The following is a 20,168-nucleotide window of genomic DNA, read 5'->3' on the forward strand; positions in this document are numbered from 1 at the left end:
TGTGGGTACCAATAGACCTTGGTGAGGCAGCCTGAACCTGGCCACAGAGCCACAGGCTGGCAGAATTTTGCTGTGAGAGTCAGAGAACTGATCTGTGCTGAGACACCCCCTCCTACTTGCTTCCCTGCCCTCTTACATCAATTTGGGAGTCCTTGGGCCAATCAAATATGTGACCAAACAAGCGGTGTTGTAGCTACAGTGTGGGGTCCAAGCAAGACAAGGGCGAGTCAGGTCATACAATCCTTTTATTATTTTTAAAGCTGGACTCCATGTAGGTAATATTAATAACAAATCAAAGTGGGATTTGTGAGTAAAGATGACAAGGGGTGTTGAAGTGTTTCAATCTCCTTATCTCTTCCCCAGACTTCTTCATCCAGAATTTAGATCATCTAAATGCAAAACCATGTGCCTCTGGCTTCCTTTTTTTAGTTAATTTTCTTTTAAAATGGACATTCAATTTTAACCTGTCGAGCAGGGATGGAGCAGCTTTGAATGGAATGAAATAGACACAGTGCTAATCTGATTTGCACATCCAAATTCCACTGCTAGCACCTCTGAACCTTCAAAACCCTCCAAGCCAGAAACACCGTATATGCGGACAAGGAATCCACACTAAGTCATTATCAATGAATGGGCACAAAGTCTCAGATAGTCAGAGAAGTTTGGAGAGTCAAAAGCTCCTTGGTGGCTTTCTAGACAGCACACAGTACAGCTACACATTGGCTGTGGGGCCATGGCAGCTCCTGAGAGGTCTAGGCTGGGTTTTAAGGGATACATAGGCATAACTTCTAGTTTTACAGGAGTGTTCATGCTCACATGGGCACAGCTAATTTTCATTAAGTGTTTTGGGGACTGCCAGCAATGCAGATTCTGCATAGAACAAGCTATGGCAGAGATCTAAGATTTATCTGCATCTCAGGAGGGTTTCACTGCATGCCCTGAGTTCCGACAACTCTGTCTACCCAGGCTTGAAGCTACTGCAGGTCTGTCTCTGACTGTACAACAGCAATATTCTCCAATTCCAGTAGCACACAGATCTGGTTCTTTGTTATCCTCCACCTTCTTCAACCAGCCCGTGTGTGTCCTCATGGGGGCATCCCTTGGGGTTATGATTGCTGGTCCCACCTCAAAAGTCAGTGCTGGAGGATATGACCTGATTTTTCACATCTCCTTTGAAAATTTGGAAACTGAGCTACACACAAACTCAGCTGGGCTGCAGCAATACTAACCAACCCCTTAGGACTATTCTGCATGAAAAGAAACTGGGACAACCCTGAGAGAATGAAACAGTCAAAAATGGTTTTGATTTACTTTCCTGTATGCCGTGTGTTCACCAAGCAGGGACTGGGAGCAGCCTCCAAGCCTAATTGTTGTTTCTCCATGAGGGCATTTATAGAAGCATCTGAGTGGAGGGACACATACTCCTGTGGTGTCATGTCAGAATTTCTACAAAACCATGTAATTTGTGCATGTGTGCAACCTTGTATTTTGTTTTTGGGTTGGATTTTTTTTTTTAATTTTCTGTCATAGGCTGCTGGCAGATAAAATACTACTCCCTCAGCCCGTTATGAATGTACACTGAGCCATTCCCAGCCAACTGGAGCTTTTCCACAAGATGGTACTTAGCCCAGTCTGTAATTGAAACAGGGCATGGATGCTCCTGGGGAAGGCAAACGTCAGCCAAAAACCAGGCCGAGATAGTCAAAGATATTTAGTATACAAATAAGAAGATGTTTCATAAATATCTTATAAAAACTGTAATTTACTTCCCAATATTTCAGCAGATTATCTTAATGCAAACAGCAGATGTATTTTGGAATGAGACAAATGTTTAGCAAAATTGAAGTTATTCATGTGCAGTCACACAGGGAATATTTGCATGATATTTTACTAATTGCTCTAAAATCTGAATTGTAGCAAATAAACAAACTGGGGGAAAAAATAAACCAGCAGAAAGATTAGCTCCAGGCCCCTCTTTTTAAGTTTTCTGAGTCTTACTTCAACAGCTCAACCTCTTTTCTCTGGTGTCCTGGGGTTCTTCCAAAGTCTCCTCATCATTCTTCTTAGGCCTGTTACCTTTTTACAGACTCTTGTTTTTCCTTGATGGCGTTTCTTCTGAGAGGGGGTTGATTTTCTTCCTCCCTTGAGGTCCAAGACCCTCCCCTGGTCCACAGTTCTGCCTGCTCCTGTTTCATATTGTTTGACTGCAGTAAACAAGAATAATTTCCAATGGTCAAATTTTCATCATCATTTTGGGGAAGTACTTTGCTATTGTACTGAGCTCAGAGATTGCCCCAAATAGGATTAGCCATAGAGAAAAACCCAACACAAAAGGAGTAGGTGTTTTTATAGTGGCCAGGAATTCAGACTTTGGTTACTTTAACCTTCTCTTACAAGTTTCAAGTTACAGCAGCAAGGATCAAGTTGTAGTTTCTGATTGTTATGACATTATTTTTTGTCAGGTCTATTTATTTGCTCTCCCGGAAAAGAGAATGTATTTCGAGAAGTCAAAATATTTTGTTCGCCTTCATTTGATTGTAAGAGGAGCTTTAAGTGAGGTAAGAAAAATGTATGTTTATCAAAATGTTGATGCACAATAGATGGTTACACGCTTGTATACATTTCATCCACCCAAAGGAATGCTGAGGGTACAAAAAAATCAAGCAGTAGGAATTTAGCAAAGGTCAGAATTGAAACTGCTATGTCTGACATAGAAATCACATTGACTGCAGCAGGAGCAAGTAGGCTGCAGCATTGGAAACACAAGTCCTGGGTTTCACACTACAGCTGTGTTTTACCCAAGATGTTGCAGTTTCTCACAACAGTGAGTGTCTCTTATCACTCCTCAGTCCAGCCGTGTAGGTGGGTAGGAAATGTACCTCTTACACCTGACTGCTATGGCAAAGGGAATATTTTTAACATCTGAGTCTTTAAGATACGAAATCACTTTGTAAGTCATGTCCCTAACACTGAAAATTCTCCCTGTTCCATTCTGGATTCTGGAGGAGAGTCTGGAGACCTTGGAGGAAGTCCAGTCTGATGCAAGGAGGACACCTTCTCTTAGCTCACATAACAAGAATTTTCAGGACCCTGCTCTTCATGCTGGCCAGTATTTCATTTTAACCTTCATTTTCTTTACAGTTGTGAGGTGCAGGTGAATGGGGATATTGACCTAAATGCAGTAGGTGCATTTTAGGTGCTAAACAATAATATAAGTTTTACATCTCAGTAAAACTTATGTTAAAGTACTTCTGTAGGGTCAAGTGGTAATTCTCCTGTAAACTGATATTTTATTTTTTTACTTGGAACAACAAAATTAATACTAAAGTTGATGGGTATATTATCTGACTAAATGGAAGAACAAAGGGGAGAACAGGCCATTACTGTCACTATTTTTTTTTCCTTAAGGGAGGAGGTTTCTATTCATGAGGTTTACACTTCAAGCTCATTAAAGTCTTTCTTTAGCCTCTCCCATCCGCAGGTCAACACAGGAATAAGTAAAAAGGAAATGTTTTATTTTAACAGAGTCAAACAAAGTACATGAAACACACACTTGCCACTGCATAACATTCCTTGAAGTTAAATCACAGAACCAAGCAGAATTTTTTTTCCTGCCTCTGTTTTTTACTTCATTGAAAAGAGCTCAAAGTATAATATTCTTTCAAGAAGCCTAAATTGTATTACCGGAAGTAATAGCAATCTCCTAAGCAAAATCCAATGGGACTCATGCCACTCTGCTTTCTGAAAATCTGCATTCAAGAACATGCAGTGTTGCCTCTTTCCTGAACACTTCTCTTGTGGTTGTGTGCAGAGAGCTTAGTGTTCAGGAAGCTTTGGATGATGCCAAAGCAGCTGGATGTTTTTGCACTCAGGTCTTCCAGGTGTTTCAGCCTTTATGGCAATCCGAGGCCTTGGGAGAACCTGTGAGGGTCCTGCCTGTCCATCCTAACTTTGGTCCTGCTTCTCACTGTTTAATATGCATTAAACTTCCATGAATGTTATGTGTAACTTCTAGGAATGTTATGTACATGCATAGAGAGGGAAATAGATGCATTTTTCTTGGCTCAAGACAAGCAGCATCTCCCCAGGGATCTACTTAGGAGGTTATTGAGGAGACAACAGCAAAGTGAAGGGGATTGCACCTTTCTACATATGCATTGTAGAAATTATTGGTGTGTTGCTGATGCTTATGGCGAACAAATAGTTTATTTCTGGACTAAGAAACATTCCAATGTAAATACTCAACTGGCAGCTAGCTGGAAGTTTGCCACTTGAAGTTAAAAGGCCCGTGACCAATGGTGTCAAATTAACATTTCCAAGTTGGACAATGTACAAATGGTGTTCTTGGACCGAAATAGAAATAGATGAAAGTGGTCTACTGCAGTGCAAATAACAAACTGGCAACCAGCTGGTCATTGGAAAGAGAATATACTATGGGAATATGCTTTCTGCAGAAATACTTTATTTTGGAGATAAGTATCAACAATAGGAAGATGAGGCTTGTTTAACAAGAACCATATGGTCTTACCCTGCTTTTATTTCACTGAATGGCAAAGCCCTGATTGTCTTTTGGAGGTGCAGAACATGGATTACTACTAATAAAAAAGAAGTACAATAAGCTGTTGATCCATTGTTGTCCTTCAAGAGTTATAAACAGGTTATTTTTAATGAACACACTGATATTTTAGGAGACTTAAAAGGAAGCAGAATTTAAGATGCTTGCTTTAAAACAATTTTCTTCTGAGCAAATAATCCAAGACAAAGAGCCATCCAAGACAAAGTTATCAAACTGTGTGAAACCCATACAGCAATATTTCCAAATTGATAAGTGAAGAAGTAGTAGATGGGTTCATTCAAAAGAAAAAGCAGTTTGAATTTTTGAGGGGAAAAAACAATAGCCTGTAAAAAGTAACTTATGACCAAATACAGAATAAGGCAGAGATTTTGTTGACGTTTAAGTTAACTACACAATTTAGTCGGAAGGGAAGGGAAGGGAAGGGAAGGGAAGGGAAGGGAAGGGAAGGGAAGGGAAGGGAAGGGAAGGGAAGGGAAGGGAAGGGAAGGGAAGGGAAGGGAAGGGAAGGGAAGGGAAGGGAAGGGAAGGGAAGGGAAGGGAAGGGAAGGGAAGGGAAGGGAAGGGAAGGGAAGGGAAGGGAAGGGAAGGGAAGGGAAGGGAAGGGAAGGGAAGGGAAGGGAAGGGAAGGGAAGGGAAGGGAAGGGAAGGGAAGGGAAGGGAAGGGAAGGGAAGGGAAGGGAAGGGAAGGGAAGGGAAGGGAAGGGAAGGGAAGGGAAGGGAAGGGAAGGGAAGGGAAAACCCAAGGGAATTGCAGACTCAGTGGAAAATCCTGTTTTGGGAACGTTTCCAGGATGTAAAACATTGTCTAGAATTCTTTACATTTATGGGTAGAAAGTAAAAAATAAGTCTAGTAAGAGTGGAAATGGCATTCTTTCATAGCTAGAAAGTCGCAGTAAAATCAATAAAAGTCAGCATTGCAAACTCATTTTTTAAACTGGTTGTGTTTTGTTGCTGGTTTTTTTTTGTTTGGTTTGGTTTGGGTTTTTTTACAGTGGCCAAGGTTTTTATTTTGGTCTCAAAAAGACAGCAAGTAGGAAACTACTAATTATCAAGGAAATATCAAGATTTGCGTATGAAAAATATGGATCATGCAAGCAGAGATTCACATCTCCCTTTGGGTGTAAGTACTCAATCCCAATGATTTATGTGTTTCTGAATACAGTTTATAACAATCAGGGATATAAAAATTTTGTTAGGCTACATGTTGAAATACATCATATTACTAACTCTGCTGGTTTTGCTCACAAACTTCCTTTTTCTTCTCTTCTTGCTTTAAAGTGTAGCAAATAGTAGAAGCATAAATAAATAATACAGAACCTGAAGCATGTGAGGATTCAGCTGTTTGGTTTGACTGTCTTAGTTAATCTCCACTTTCAACTTTGAACACCCCTTCCCTACGACTCCCTTGTCTTTGCACTGATGTCAAAACAGCCATAAACCATTTCTGTGGGGATTTTTGGGCTCCTGATGCCTGCCTCAACTCCTCCATCTGAGAAACGTCAAATCCCCAGCACAAATTGCTGTATGTAGAAAGTACTTCCAAGGCGCCCCAACGATGAGGGTGATCCCACACTATCTATTTGTGATGGAAGTACATGACAAGGGTGGTTCTCATCCAAAGCTCTTGAAAGGGCTGGGATGTTTCTCCTGCATGACTTAGCAAGTTGCTTACAGGTGGGCCCTGCTGGAATAGGACTTCAGATGCCAACACTTTCAGGATTCAGGATTTCTCTCTAATAAATGGGAATGAAACAGAATTTAGGTTCAGTGTCCATTTACAGGACCAGCAGTAACTTGGCAATGTTACCAGTAAATAAACACCCACACTTCCCTAAAGAGTGGGACTGCACCCACTGCCCAGCTCCCCAGAGCTGAGGAGGACCCTCTGATTTTATCTCTCCCTTGCTTTTCTCTTCCCCAAGCAGCGGGGATAGCTGAAGAAGCCCGTCATCATTTTATTGCTGTTTCTAATAAACACATATGGTGATGCCTATAACAAGAACAACAAGGAGTTGCTATTGTTCAGCACACGGCCATATGTGGGCTGTCCAGCGGCTCGGCAGCTGCATCGTGAGTGCTCAGGAATGTCGATAGCCCAGAGAGAAAGGAATGGTTTTTAAGGGCTCTGAGCCTCACAAATAGTGTGTCTGCTTTACATACCGCTGTTGCTAAAACAACTTCTGACCACGGAGTGCCAAAAGCATAGATGTGGTGTTAGTCACTACGAAAGTTTATAAGGTGATTAAATTGTTAGTAATTGCAATGCAGACTGAGAAATTAGCTGGGAGCTAATTGAAGGGGGCTTTGCAAAACAAAAAGGCCTGAATAAATATTTATATAAATATTTAGTATGTATATACATATATATGAATATATATATATATATATATGCATCTGTATGTGTGTATTTATACACTTAGCACCATTTTTATTTTTTTACATCAGAAACTCAGGCACTTGCACATCTCGTTCTTCACATAATAAAAACTTTGACCCCAGCACTAGTCCATATTTCTTTTATCCCATTGTATGAGGTTGAAAAGCATGCAATTTGCCAATAGTTTTTTCTCCATTAACTACATTTCCTCTGGCCTCATCTGGCTCTGCTTAGGATGGATAATCAACACTTCAGTGATGCAAAAGCATCCCAAGCACGGTGGTTGAGATGCCTCTGTACAACTGTGTGTCTAACACTCTTATTTTCCTGATGCCATACCTAAACACCAACCTGATTGAAAATGAACAGCTCATCTGCACATCTTCATTTTTTCCATCAGTGTGTTTCAGGGGAGAGAGAGACTGTGACCAAAAGAGAAGTAAGGCTTGATATCAGGCAACAATTTTTTCAAATCTGGACAAGCACAATCAGGCAACCAGTGCTTAATTGAAGCCCCTGAATAATTTAACTGACTTTATGTGCATGTGTGTCTGTGAGAGAGAGAGAGAGAGATGCCGAGTACCTACTGTAAATAAGAAGAGAAAATTGTAAAGGATCCAAAAATCAACTGCTTACATATGTCTCCAACCAGGGATTTTAAAAGTCTGATTTAAATATCACAGTGCAAATGATTTTGGCCAGTATTTCTAACACATGGCAGGAAGTCTCAGTCTTGTGCTTCTTTTGCATATGTACACACCATCTTTGTGGCACACAAATTACCTGTATAATGGGACACAATTTGAGTAACCCATAATGCCCCAGGAAGAACCACATCCAGGCATTCACAGAAACCATAGACCAACAGACTGCCAAACTCCACAACTGTTTTTGCCCAGAAAATGAAACCACAAACATTTGCATGCTTAGATACCCTGACAAAAAGTAAATATTCTGGATGATGTACTTTTCAATACCCTACACAGTGGCATGAAAAAAAAACAGAGAGAAAAAAATTAACTTCTGTTTACTGTGTCTCAAGGAATTTTTTCCAATGGGTGAAGCTGAAATGCCCACACTTATTTCCCTTGAAATAACAAAGGGCCATATTTTCCCCCTGACAGGTGTACGTGGCTCTCGGTTCCTCCCAGGAGTAGTGGCAGAACTTAAAAAAAAACCACCCTGCAGCAAGGCCAGATTTTCAGAGGTCCCTGGCACCCCCCAGTTCCTGTTGATTTGTAAGCAACATGCAGCTTGAGGTTTTGCTCATTCCTCAGCTGAAACATTCAAAACTCGTGATTTCTCAGCATGAGTCAGTGTTTTATGTAACCCCAGCTTGCATTTCTGCAAACCCCTCCCGAGCTCAGAGTGCTCCCACAGCCAACCTCAAATTCTTCATCCCTGCAGCTGACAACTTCAGCCTTCTGATGGTGGCACAACAGACCCCTCTGTGCTGCTCCTGGGGGGTTTTGGGGCCTCTGTGGGGCTCTCCTGGTGCTGTGGGGACAGAGGCTGGGTTTGTTTAGCTGACTTTTTTCCTTTTCAATTGCCTGAAACAGCATCAGTTTTATCTATGGCCCTGTCAGAAGAAAAGCCAAAAGGAAAAATTTCTCATGTAAAAGTGGTAGGAAGAGAAGGCACTGATTTGGTGGATCCCACTTGCTGTTTGCTTTCTGCAGGCACCTTGGATGGTGACTTCAGTCCACTCCCTGGTACACTTCTTCACCCTGAAGGCAGCATGGTGAAGTCATGTGCCTAAACATGCTGGAGAGATGGCTTATCACAGCATAAGTATTTTTTAATCATTATCTGTAGATACACTGAAATATATAAAACCAAATGAAAAGAGTGGGAGAAGGTGAGAAGCTAAATTCCATTTTTAATTCCTATTTTAAGTTGATTTTCCCTTGAGAGGTGGAAAATATCAACATGTGATTCTTCTCCTGGCAGTTTCCCATGTCCATTTTTGGGGGGAACTCATTACTGGTGAGATAAACCCTTCCCAATCTCAGTGTCAACACAGCTCTCTCATCTCTCAGGGCAGAGAGGAGCCCTCCTGCCACTCACAGGAAGAGGGATGCCCAATTTGGTTGGTCAGCCCACCCCCACCAGAGTTCATGAGAAGCTTTTGTGTTCCTGATTCACAAATTCTTCCTCCTCAGTCTTGGAGGGGGAAAGTGGCATATGCCATTTGGCCAACACCTACCTCCTCTCTCCCTAAATGAAGCAGAAAGCACAAAATGGTGGTTCTTTCCTACAAAAACAAAGCCCCAGCTTACTGTTGTGGCGACTTGTGGACACTGAGCTGGAGACACTGCTTTACTGGAAATGTTTGAAGATGTGGCAAAGTAAAGTGTGAGGAAACCAAGCCACTCAATGTAGTACAGTGGGAAGCAGGTGGAAGGGCTGGAGAAGCTGTGGAGAGAGCTTGGGCTCCCCCCAGTATTTGAAGTGGAGCCATTCATACCACAGCATGTCTCTGCTTGCTGCTTGAAATGTACCCAGTGCATTCAAATCAATGAAACAAGGGACAGAGAACCACATTTTGGTGTACCTGCCCAGGTACTGCTGGCTTCTTTTTTGTGCAAATGACTGATTTGCATGTCATGTGACAGGAATATCTCAAATTTAGGCCCTAGGGAAAAAAAAATATAAGAAAAAAAGATTTTTTTAAAAAAATCAAAGCAGAACAAAACAAACAGCAACGAAAAAATCCTGAACGATTTCCTAAATTAAATGTTATTCTTTTGCCTTTCCATGTTTAATCCTATGAGTGTGTGTACAAATATTCACAGGGAAAAATACTGCCTGATGATAAGATAGTCCCACATAAGAAATTCTTTACAATATTGAGAGAAACTGTGGAGAAATGGGAAGATCAGGCGAGGGGAAACATGTGCCAGCTCGCTCCACTAACCTACTTAGATACAGCTTGGTAACAGCAGAATAGCCAGCCATCTGATGCTTTGGATGCTGTGACTGTGTGCTGGCACTGAGCAGACCTCAGGTATTGAAAGCCTGTCTAGAAAAAGGATGGGATATTCCTTATCCTTGTTATTGCAGAAATTTTAAATACATGTCTGTAGAGTCGTGGCCAAGTTTTGCAGTTGCAGTGATTGTAGAATATGAGGAACATGTGCCACAATATTGGGATTTGTCCCTAATTCCTCGTCAACCCCTCAAACCAGCACCTTTCTGAAGATGAGAGCGTTGACACCTACATTCCCCCAGGAAAGGGCTTTATGCAAATATTTTTTCACCAACCTTGTTAGTTTGCCTTATAAAAGTTGTATTACCTCCATACAGGTGTGTCTAGTCAAATCAATAGGTAACATTCCAGTGCTGGAGCCTGCCTTGTGCTCAGGCAGGAGCTAACGGGATGGCCATAGGTTTTCCTGGAAAACTGGGATTAAATCCTTTTGCAGCTTTCTATGCCTATAGTCTGCTTCTTTTTTTTTTTTTCATTGCAGACCTCAAAAGCAATCCCCTTGGACATGGTTATATATATTTCACTGTAAGTGAAAGAGAACAAAACAAATAAAAACACAATGAGGCTCTTTCTCTATGCTGGTACTTTCTTCAAACTTTCTGCTGAGGATTTCCAACAGCATTTGTCGTCACATGGTAAGGGCTCTGAATGAAATTATTGATGGTAGCTGGGGGAAAAAAAGGAAAAAAAATGAATGAAATCCCTTGAGACAAAAGGTATGTCATGAACTTCCCCAAGTTATTTGTAAATGTTTCTGCCAGTATCAATAAATCCCTCAAATTTCTGGATAGGCTACATTAATTACAGGATGGCATTATGCATTTAAAGGTTGCTGAAAGTTATATCTATGATCAGTCATGTTTGAATTGCACGTTCACATGAACTATTTGGTTTTTAAATACATAGGCATGCAGGCGAGCAGCAATAGCCTCCACGATGTTTTAATAGGCTTTTATTAGTTTGTACTTTCCTTGTTATCTTGTTTTACAGTATGTGCATTCAATGTGTTTGTGTCTGTGCTCTTCATGCACACATCGCAGGATGCCAAAACATCCTTCTGCTTCCTTGTTTCCAACCACTTAGTCAGGCACTTGAACGCCTTCCAAATCTTGTTAAAAACCAGCAATAGCACTATCACTTCTTCTTGTCAGAGTGCACAGAAAGGGACTGATGGAGAAGGCAGTGGGAAGGTAAAGGAGGAGGCTGAAAGGTCAGGAACCCCCAGTGGGGGGGGTTCTTCATGGATGAGCCCAGTAGAGCCTCAGTGCCGTGATGCCCAGACCTGGTTTAGGGCTTTCCACTGCCTCACTGTGGGGTTTTGGTTCACCTGCTGGATGGAAAAGCACTGCAAAAATGCTCCTTGTACATTACTTCTTAATTTAAAAGTTTACAAAGTAAAAATTCCCTGACTGAAAATCATGGAGTATTTTTCTGTGCTGATAAAGATTAATTATGTTTGTATATTAAACTGTCTCTTTTTTTCCCCAGAAAAATTCATGTAGCATTCAAATAAAACTGGGTTTTCTTCTGAGTAAAATAGATTTAAAAGTCAACTTTGTTTTATTCACCAATTTTTCTGAAACTAAGCTAACTAGACAGGTCCAACCTAGATTCAATAAATGCTACAAATTTACACTTCTGGTGAGTTGAAAATTGCTCCTGAGAGTGTTCAAAATGTTTCAGTCAGGTGCAGCCTTGCTGGGTAACACTGGGATCATGCAATGCTGGTGGTCCTGGCATGAGCATTAATTAACTCGAAGCTCAGAAGTGGAGGGAGCAGGGGTTGGTAGTTTCCCTTGGATTCCTCCTGCAGATGTGGATTCTCTGAACCCAGACAGTGGGTTCGTCCCATTGCCACTGGGGGAGGCAGACATGGCTGCCTTGGTTGCCTGTCTCCATGAGGGGGGCATATCTGACCAGTCTGATTGCAGTCACCCAATGAATTTAAACGTGTGTTGGTGCCCACGCACCCACACACCCACGTGGATCGTGGTGAGCACCCAGCTCCAACAGCCTTTAGAAACCCAGATAAAAATAATGTCACCTTAGGAAACCTTGCTGTGCATGAGTGGGATGGCTGCAGGGCTCCCACTGCCTCCTGAGAGGGGCTGGGATTTCAGCTTCAACTAAAGAACTTGCCAAGGAGTTGTGACAAAGCCATTGCAGGCTGTCTACACTGCAGCCCACAGTTGTTCATGGTCAGCAAAAAAGCTGGTCAAATAATATTTATCACAGTGCCTTTTATCACTTGGCCTATGCCCCACATTCTGAACTTATTTTACAGATTATTTTTTTCCCCAGATGACAGGTTAAATGCAGGGCTTACTGATATAATTCTCAAAAGCAGTCCTTTGTCAGGTCTTGGGAGAAAGTTTGAAGTGCCAGGTTTCTCAGCAGAGTGTCTGTGGTCCCAACCAGCCATGTACTGCAGGAACACACAACCATGTGCCAAAACATCTGCTCACACTATCTCCTTGCAGACATGGGCTCCATCATGTCAGATAAGAAATATCCAAAGGCTTGAGGTCATGTGTTGGATCTTCTTGCTCCTCCAAAAGGAAAGGGCGTGGGTGAGCCTCTCCCGTTTATTAATCTACCTCTGCTTGGTGCAGCAAGGATAGAGTAATGCAGGCTTACATAAAAATGGACTTTTCAAATGAGTAGGGGCTTCTTTTCTTCAGAAGAATGGCAACCCTGGTCACCTCAAGGCTGATGCACTCTTGGAAAGTGAAATATTTATGGTAATAGTGATGGCAGAGAGGAGGAAATCTCTTTTGTAAGAAAATATAGTGCTTAAACACACAACATAGCTCAGGCCACAACTTCATTTCACCCATAAGAAGTTTGTGCAAGTGCAGAAAAGTCCAAGTTTTTCTCTTGCCCCCCAAAGAAACATAATCCAGAGTTTATATCGGATGGTTTATGGGAGTTTATTGGAATATCCAACAGGGTTCATGTAATGTGTCATAAGGAAAAGCCTGTTCTTTGGTGATTTACAAGCAGTGTGTGCTGGTGTTACTGTAATTTATAGACCACAGATGGTCAGGGGTGCCCCTGCTGACTTGTAGCTGAATAAGAAGCTGAGCCCGGCGTGTCATCTGCTGCAGGTACCTCCGGCTCACTTCCCCAGATTAGTGCTGATCAAGATCTGCCTTCAAACCCAGAGGGTCCCAAGACCTTTGCCTTGCAAGCTGGGGCTATTTCAGGAGGGGAGAGGACACAAATAATTAAGGCTGGGGGGAAAAGCCCTAAGCCTATCAGAATGACACCAAGAACAAATTTCCTTTTACAATAACTTCCCTTTTCAAGGCTGTTACTTCACTTGATGGGATATTGTCACCTGTTAAATGGAAAATGAAGAATGTCAGTCACCCCTTTCATGTACCAGTCTAAGACAAACATCTCCTCTGCAAAATTTTCTATACATTCATAAATCTCCCTTGTTATGAACCTTAGGATAGATCATAACTTTGTTCTCATCATTTTATCCTTTTAGGCAATTACTCTTCAACTATGTTTTACTATGACTTTCTTTCAAGCTTGTCTAAGTCTTTTCTTCTTTAAATCTTATCAAATAACTATCTGTTTCTTCTGACACTTCTTTCTGATTCCCCAGGACTTTGCTCCCAGCGGGTACATGAGGCAGAGGGAGGACATGACTGGCTGCACATCTCACCCAAACCTTTGGGAGATTTACTTTTCTTGGCCAGGGGATTGGGCCCCTTTTCACTTTTAAATTCTCTGCTTGACAAAGTTCATCACGTGACCTCATATTTCTCCCGGACGTGTTTTTGTCCAGCTGCCTGGTCCTGCCCGCAGAAACACCGCGGTGGTCTCCGTCGGGATCCAGCAGCCTTGGGAGGGACGTGCTGGATCCAGGGACGTGCTGGATCCAGGGGCGCCTGGAGCTTGGCTTGCCTGCTGCAGCGAGGTCATGCATTTTAACAAGGCACTGCCGATCCCCTTTTTAAGGGGCATTGATTAGGTTTTGTTAAAACAGGCTTTGAACTCAGCTAACCCTTTTGCCGGTAGGACGTTTCAGGGCTTTCTTTTCCTGCCTGGACCACACTTGACACCTGTTGGCAAACACAGCTGCAAATGTTGCTGAGAGAAACCTGCATCCGTGCCCAAAACTGAGTGGCTAAATTTTTTCCCGATAGTAAAGACATAAGAGAATTTGGTGGCTTCTCTAGTTAATAAAGAGAGGGAAAAAAAAAAACAAATTTGTTTTTCTTTATCGAGATGAGGGAAAAACGCACCCTACAGACAAAAGAAGCAGAAGGAAAGCTGTAATGGTAAGAAAATTGACAGCCTCTCAAAACTCAGGTGGCACTTTCCTTTTCCAGTTAATTACAGTTTTAATTACATGGCTTCTTGTGACTCCTTGATACCTAATAAACTAGACTCTGTGGGGCGGCAAAGTTGAGTTTTGCTTGAACTGCAGGTGTAAGGCTCAGTATGAAACATAAATCAACTTCTTAAACATGTTCCCATGGTGTGTTCAGGCTTTTTCTTCCTATTTGCATGTAAAAATCACATCTTTTCACTATTGTTGGATAAAAAAAGGAGAAAAATATTGAAGCTATAATGCAAAGAGTATTACCTTTGTATCTTTGGATATAAAATCCCCTTTTAGAAGGAGGGAAAAAAGTATCTTTTATTATTTTAACCCCAGATATGATAAATTTTAAAGGAGTTACGCATTACCCACATACTGCCTCTCTCATTTACCTTTTTTTTTTTTTGCAGGGGATGTGGGTGCATAAGATAGAAAAGTTCTTTGGCAGAATGAAAGCAAGGGGAGATTGGTATGTGGAAATAAAGAAATATTCAGCCCATAGGAACTGCCTCTCCTGAAGGTTTGGAAAACAGAGAGTGCCTGTTTATTCTTTGTGTATTATGCCATGGAAATGTGTTCTCCAGTCAGGTCCAAGCATGTGCCATATATTACCTCTGAGCAGGGTAACACACTGATGGCCTGTAGCAGCAAAAAGCTGGAGATAAATATGGTCCAAAAATTCGCATTGGTCCCAATCCCATGGGATAAGATGGGTCACGAGTCTGTGGCAGGAAAATCAAGATGGTCTGTGCAGATTTCAGTGGAAAATTGCCCATCTTCCCTCTCCCTCAAACCAAACAAAATTATTTTAAAGAAGGAGGGAAGGGAGGAAAGAGAGAGGAAAACAGACAGTAGAGCTTCACATATGGCATTTAGATGGTGCAAAACATGAGCAGCAAGGTTCATGTGTGGGACATGAGTGTATCAACATGTAAGACTGGGAAGGGCTGGTTTTTTTCTCTCTTATTAGTTTTAACTTCAACTTGTAATTTGTCTGTTGAAATATTGGTTATAAATGAGTGGGGAAAAAGTGTATTTGTTATGAGTGAAGAAAGAGTGCCTGAGTAGCACTTTTTCATGCCCAGTAAGGGAAGTGGAGGGGGGAAATCAAAAATGTCCTGCTTGCCTTTTAACAAAAATATTTATTTCTGTCTTATTGTCCCATTGCTGATTACCTGTAGCAGCACTATCCATGGCTGGATCTAGTGTGCTGAAGTCAGCAGAAGGTCCTGTTTTCTCCTCCAAGGGCTTAATGCTCATTGCTCCTGATTCCCATCTACCTCCCCCATAGCACATCCCAGCCTCAGACCCTGTTCCCTGAAAACCACTTACTTCTCACTGACACCCACAGTGTTCAGGGCCACCTGAGGCACAGTAAGAGTGCATTTTTATAAAAATTGGATATGACTTGGACAAAGTACGCAGATTTCAGCCTTCACTTCAATAGAAATTTTGCCTGAAAGACAGCCTTCCTGCAAACTAGACTTGTTTGGTGTTGTTTCACCTTGATGTTCTGTTGATGAGTATTCTTGGTTGCTTCTTGTTGTTGTTGCTGTAAAGATCATAATTTATTTTTTCCCTCACAGTCTGGCTATCTCCTCTTTTTGCAACTGTATATGATGCTTACCTGAACAACTCCATCTGCAAATAACAGATTTCTGTCAGATCAATATTTTTTTTAATCCCTTGGACATAAATATCTTGTACTCTTGTGGTCTGTTTGTGGGCAGTGTTTGGGCAGTCCAAAGCAAAAATGTGGGGAGCTGGACCATGGTCTGAAATTTCTTTATGCTATGTAGTGTAAGTGAAATAAAAACCCCACCCAACAACCAAGAGAGAATTTTCAAGATGAGAAAAAGAAGAATTCCTCCTACCTTCCTCCCAAATAAAGTGTTCCATCATCTTTTTCAATTAGTCTTGGTTTTCTTTTTGAAACCACACAAAAAGGCAAGTATACTGTTTCATATAATTTCATATATGGTTTTCCAGAGTGGAAAAGGCAAGGTAAAATTAAGGAAGCTAGAGAAAAGGAATGAGAGTGGGGAAGGAGAGGAACAGAAGTTTAAAAAATAAAGAAGTTTTAAAAAATTTAACTCTAGAGGGGTTTTATTCAGAGCTGTGTCTCTCACTTCAAACTGGGATGGGGTGAGTGAGGCATCAGAGCAGCAGCAAGGGAAGGGATGCAAGTTCATGTTGGGGAGAAAGCTCACATGCCTATGGCTCAGCAAGGGGATGGACTAAGTGGAAGAATGGTGATGGAAGAAGCAGCAGCATCATGAGTGTCTGTCATCCAAGCACTCCAAATGGTGTGGAATGTGAGAATAAAGAGGAGAAAACACCAAATATGCTAAAAATCTTTTCAACAAATAAATAAAACCAAAACTTTCCAGCTGAAGCAGAATACGCGTTTTGTTTAGCTTAAAATGCTTCCACTGGAAGTTTTTGAATGAGGAGGAAAAAGCAAACATGTATGGGGTGTGGATGAGGCCACTTGTTTCTGAGCATAATATGTTTCCTGTACCTGGCTGGTTGGGAGCATAAATGATGTGAGTGACTGGAGAAAGTGCAGAAACATGTGAAGAACCATCCTAAAATGAATTCATCCCTGCAGGAAGAGTGGCCCCGTCATGGAAGGGGAGGGTGGTGACGCAGGAACAGCAGTGTTGCGTGCATTAAACCATATGCCACCACTCCATATGGCAATGTGGTCTGAAGACTTTCAAGACAGTTCCAACTTGGAAAAGTCTTAAAAAGTTTTCAGATGGCATTTTTATGGTCTGCTGAAACACAAATGTCCATTTTTCTTTCCACGGAGAAAGTTTATCTGGAGGAAGGCGGGTGGGGGGCAGCCACCCTCAGACCCAGCCGCCCGGTTCCTGCTTCCGAGCTGGGCGAAGGAAGCGTGGCAGAGCAAGGAGTGTATTTCTTCCCCAGTTGTTGGAAAGCTGTGCTTTAATAATGGCATAACAGATAGTGAATGAAGGAATATTAGCTGCAAAAATGATCCCTTTGGGAAGGAAGCCTGGAAGAGGTTTTTCTGTCTAAACTTCAGAAGACAGTGCACATCTGTCCAAACCTAGCTGAGGACAGAAGAGTCCAGGTGACAGAGATCTTAGCCTCACTTGAGGCACCACCACGGAGGTGGGGTGGACTTAGATAGGGAGGGCTTCTTTACAGAGCTGAGCACCCCACACCATACTGGGGTGCAGTGTATGAGGTATCATTGCAGTAGCAAGGGATGCAGGCTCATGCTGAGGAGAAATCATGTACAGCCATGGCTTGGCAAGGGGAGGGAGGGGAGGGAATGAAGAAGCAGGGATGGAAGAAGCAGCAGCATCCTCATGGTGGCTACAACAGCTGTTGACCATTCCTTAGCATAAGCAGTCAGCAGCACCCATAGCTGCTGCACTGGACTCCCAAGCATATTGCTCATGTCCTGGTGCTCCTACGCAGGGTAAACAATGCAGATCCAGCACTTTAGGAGATCTATTATTTTCTGGTTAAACAAGTCTATCTATTGTTTTAACCGTCTCAGCTTTTTTTGAGCTGGTCCCTCATAAATTCAGTCCAAGCCCAGCTGAAAAATCCTGGTTTTTAACTTTTAGGAGGAAAATGACTTATGATTTACTAGATAGCTATGTTGAGCTTAACGTAATAAAAGTCCAACCTATGTGATATGTATGGGCTACTGTATTATAAATATTTAATAACTTTTATGGAAAAAAGAAAGCATAGGGGTTACAGAAATCACATTAAAGCAACTAAGTAAATGTAAAGAAGGTTAAAGTGTCTAACTCTATATGGCACAAAGGCTAAAGCAAACCAGATCTGTTTTCTAGATATTTTTTCCACGTACAGCTGTAACTGTAAATAAAGCAAGAAATAAAGCAAGTACTTAAAGACAGGCAAACTGAAAAAAAGAAAAAGATCTAAAGCATTTGGTTGGCATTGATAGCAATCATTTCAAAAAGCCCTGGAACATTTAAAGAGAATTAGAAAGGATTTTGAAAGAATCAAAGGGAGAGCACTTTCCATGGCTGGATGTGTATTTGGGTATCTGCAAACTGATTAAATCAGAGTGAACAGAACAGCCTTGATCATCCAGGACTTTTAAAAGAGAAGAAAGGGGTTTTCCTGTTTGGGCTCTTTTTTTCTCACTCACACATCTTACGGTTTTCATTCTTCTGCCTACTTGATGGTAAAGTAACATTTATTTTGGCACAGAGACTCGCACAGAGCTTTGAAAGGCCCTGCAGGTCAAGCAGCTACAGAGTGCACCAAACCCACGGGGTGAGCAAACCTGGAAATATTTAGGCTTAGGGGTTTTGGTTTTTGTTTTTTGGGGTTTTTTTTTTTTTTCATCTTAACCTAAGTTTTGTTTTTAAAGAAGAAGTGGATATCTTCACATTTTTCTGCAATATCAATTAGGAGGCAGACAGGGCTCCTGCCTTGCCACCTCGCTATGTGCCATTCCTTTGCCAGTGCCAATTCCATACCCAGCTTTCCTGCTGCACAAGCCAGGAAAGGCTTTCATGAGGACTTTGCTGTTGCTGGTGATTCAACCTTGGTATCAGCCAAGTGTAGAGAGGGGGATCAAGCCTCCCTAAATCCCTGGCTTGCCTTCTCCTTCACACCGCTGGTGTTGGTGGTCTTGGCTCTTTGTTCTGGTCCCCTTGGCCATCTGTGAGGGAGCTGGGATAGTGCCTTGCTTAATCAGCATGTGACAGGTAAGTGCTTCTGTTTGTGGAAAGAGTACAGAGAGGAGTGAGGCAAAACATTAGAGTCAGCCTTGAGTCCCACTGATGTCAAAGAGTTCAGCTTCTCCCCAACTTCCACCCTTCCCAACTCCACTTTGGCTTGTGAAGTCTGCTGAAAAGAATTCTCTCTCTCTTTCTTTCTTTCTTTTTTTTTTTTTTTTTAGCCTCCTCCTGGTCTAGGCAATGTGTTTGGCCGGCAGGAAGTGTGGGAGGAGGGAAGAGGGGACTGTGGCAAAGGGGATGGGAGGGAGATCCTCCCCTCGTGCAAGAGCTCACATTGGTGGGGCTGTTCCCACCACTCCACTCCTCACTCCTCCCACCCAGCCATGGATAGAGGAGGGCAAGCAGGGAACGGGATGAAATCAGCAAAATGATAAGAACTGGGTGTGGGGAGAGTTGGGGGTGGAGAGGTTAGTGTTTTCCCCTTTAAGTTCAAACATGTATTTGATAGAAACTTTAAAGCTGCAAGTGTGGGATGGATGTACTGCAAATCCAATGCAAACAGACAAATGAAACAGGCAAAGTGAAAATGAAATTACATTCATCCGCTGCTTTTCTATCACCTCTGTGTAGTCAAATGCAGTACATGAGCGTAGAGGGTTATCCAGCTCCCAACAGAGGTGTCAAGAGCCTTTCCATTTGATGAAAAGCCTAAGCTGTTTATGCATCAGGGAATGGATCTTCTTGTAATTTTCCCTAATGATATTTAGAAGTCATGCACAGGATCTCCAACACCCAAGAACTGTTACATTTTTAAAACCTTGTGTGGATTCCCACTGGAACCCATGGAAGAGGAAACAATCCTGCATGGATTTCAGTGGGATGCTACATTTCCTGGAGCAGCATTTCCCAGTTCATTCCTGGGCATCGAGGGCACTTGGCCACACAGCTTTTTCTGTAAATGTGATTAATCTCCAACCTGGCATCCAGCACCAGGTTTTATGGAAAATTAGAAGTAAGAAAACTCTCTTCACACTGCTGACAGAAAGCAAATAGCAGTGCAAAGAGGGCGGATTCATCTATTAAAACAGGCACCTTTTTCTTTGCAAATCACCTTTTTTTCTAATTTTTGCACTATTTTCCCTGCTACAACTAACATCCAAATAACACTAACCCACCTCCCTGCTATG

General features: G+C 42.1%; 1 long non-coding RNA gene across 2 annotated transcripts; it reads left to right on the forward strand.

Moving 5' to 3' along the window:
- The first annotated feature begins 2,414 nt into the window (after positions 1 to 2,414).
- LOC135297410 (uncharacterized) lies at positions 2,415 to 16,224 on the forward strand. Of its 2 annotated transcripts, XR_010359419.1 has the most exons (4): positions 2,415 to 2,558; positions 5,569 to 5,696; positions 10,424 to 10,577; positions 14,692 to 16,224. It is a non-coding gene; the product is annotated as an uncharacterized LOC135297410 (long non-coding RNA). The 2 variants fall into 2 exon arrangements; XR_010359418.1 differs by lacking the exon at positions 2,415 to 2,558 and having other exon boundaries at positions 5,326 to 5,696.
- Positions 16,225 to 20,168: the final 3,944 nt, after the last annotated feature.

The sequence above is a fragment of the Passer domesticus genome, chromosome 3 (genome assembly GCF_036417665.1).
Source record: "Passer domesticus isolate bPasDom1 chromosome 3, bPasDom1.hap1, whole genome shotgun sequence".
In the NCBI taxonomy this organism is placed as follows: domain Eukaryota; kingdom Metazoa; phylum Chordata; class Aves; order Passeriformes; family Passeridae; genus Passer; species Passer domesticus.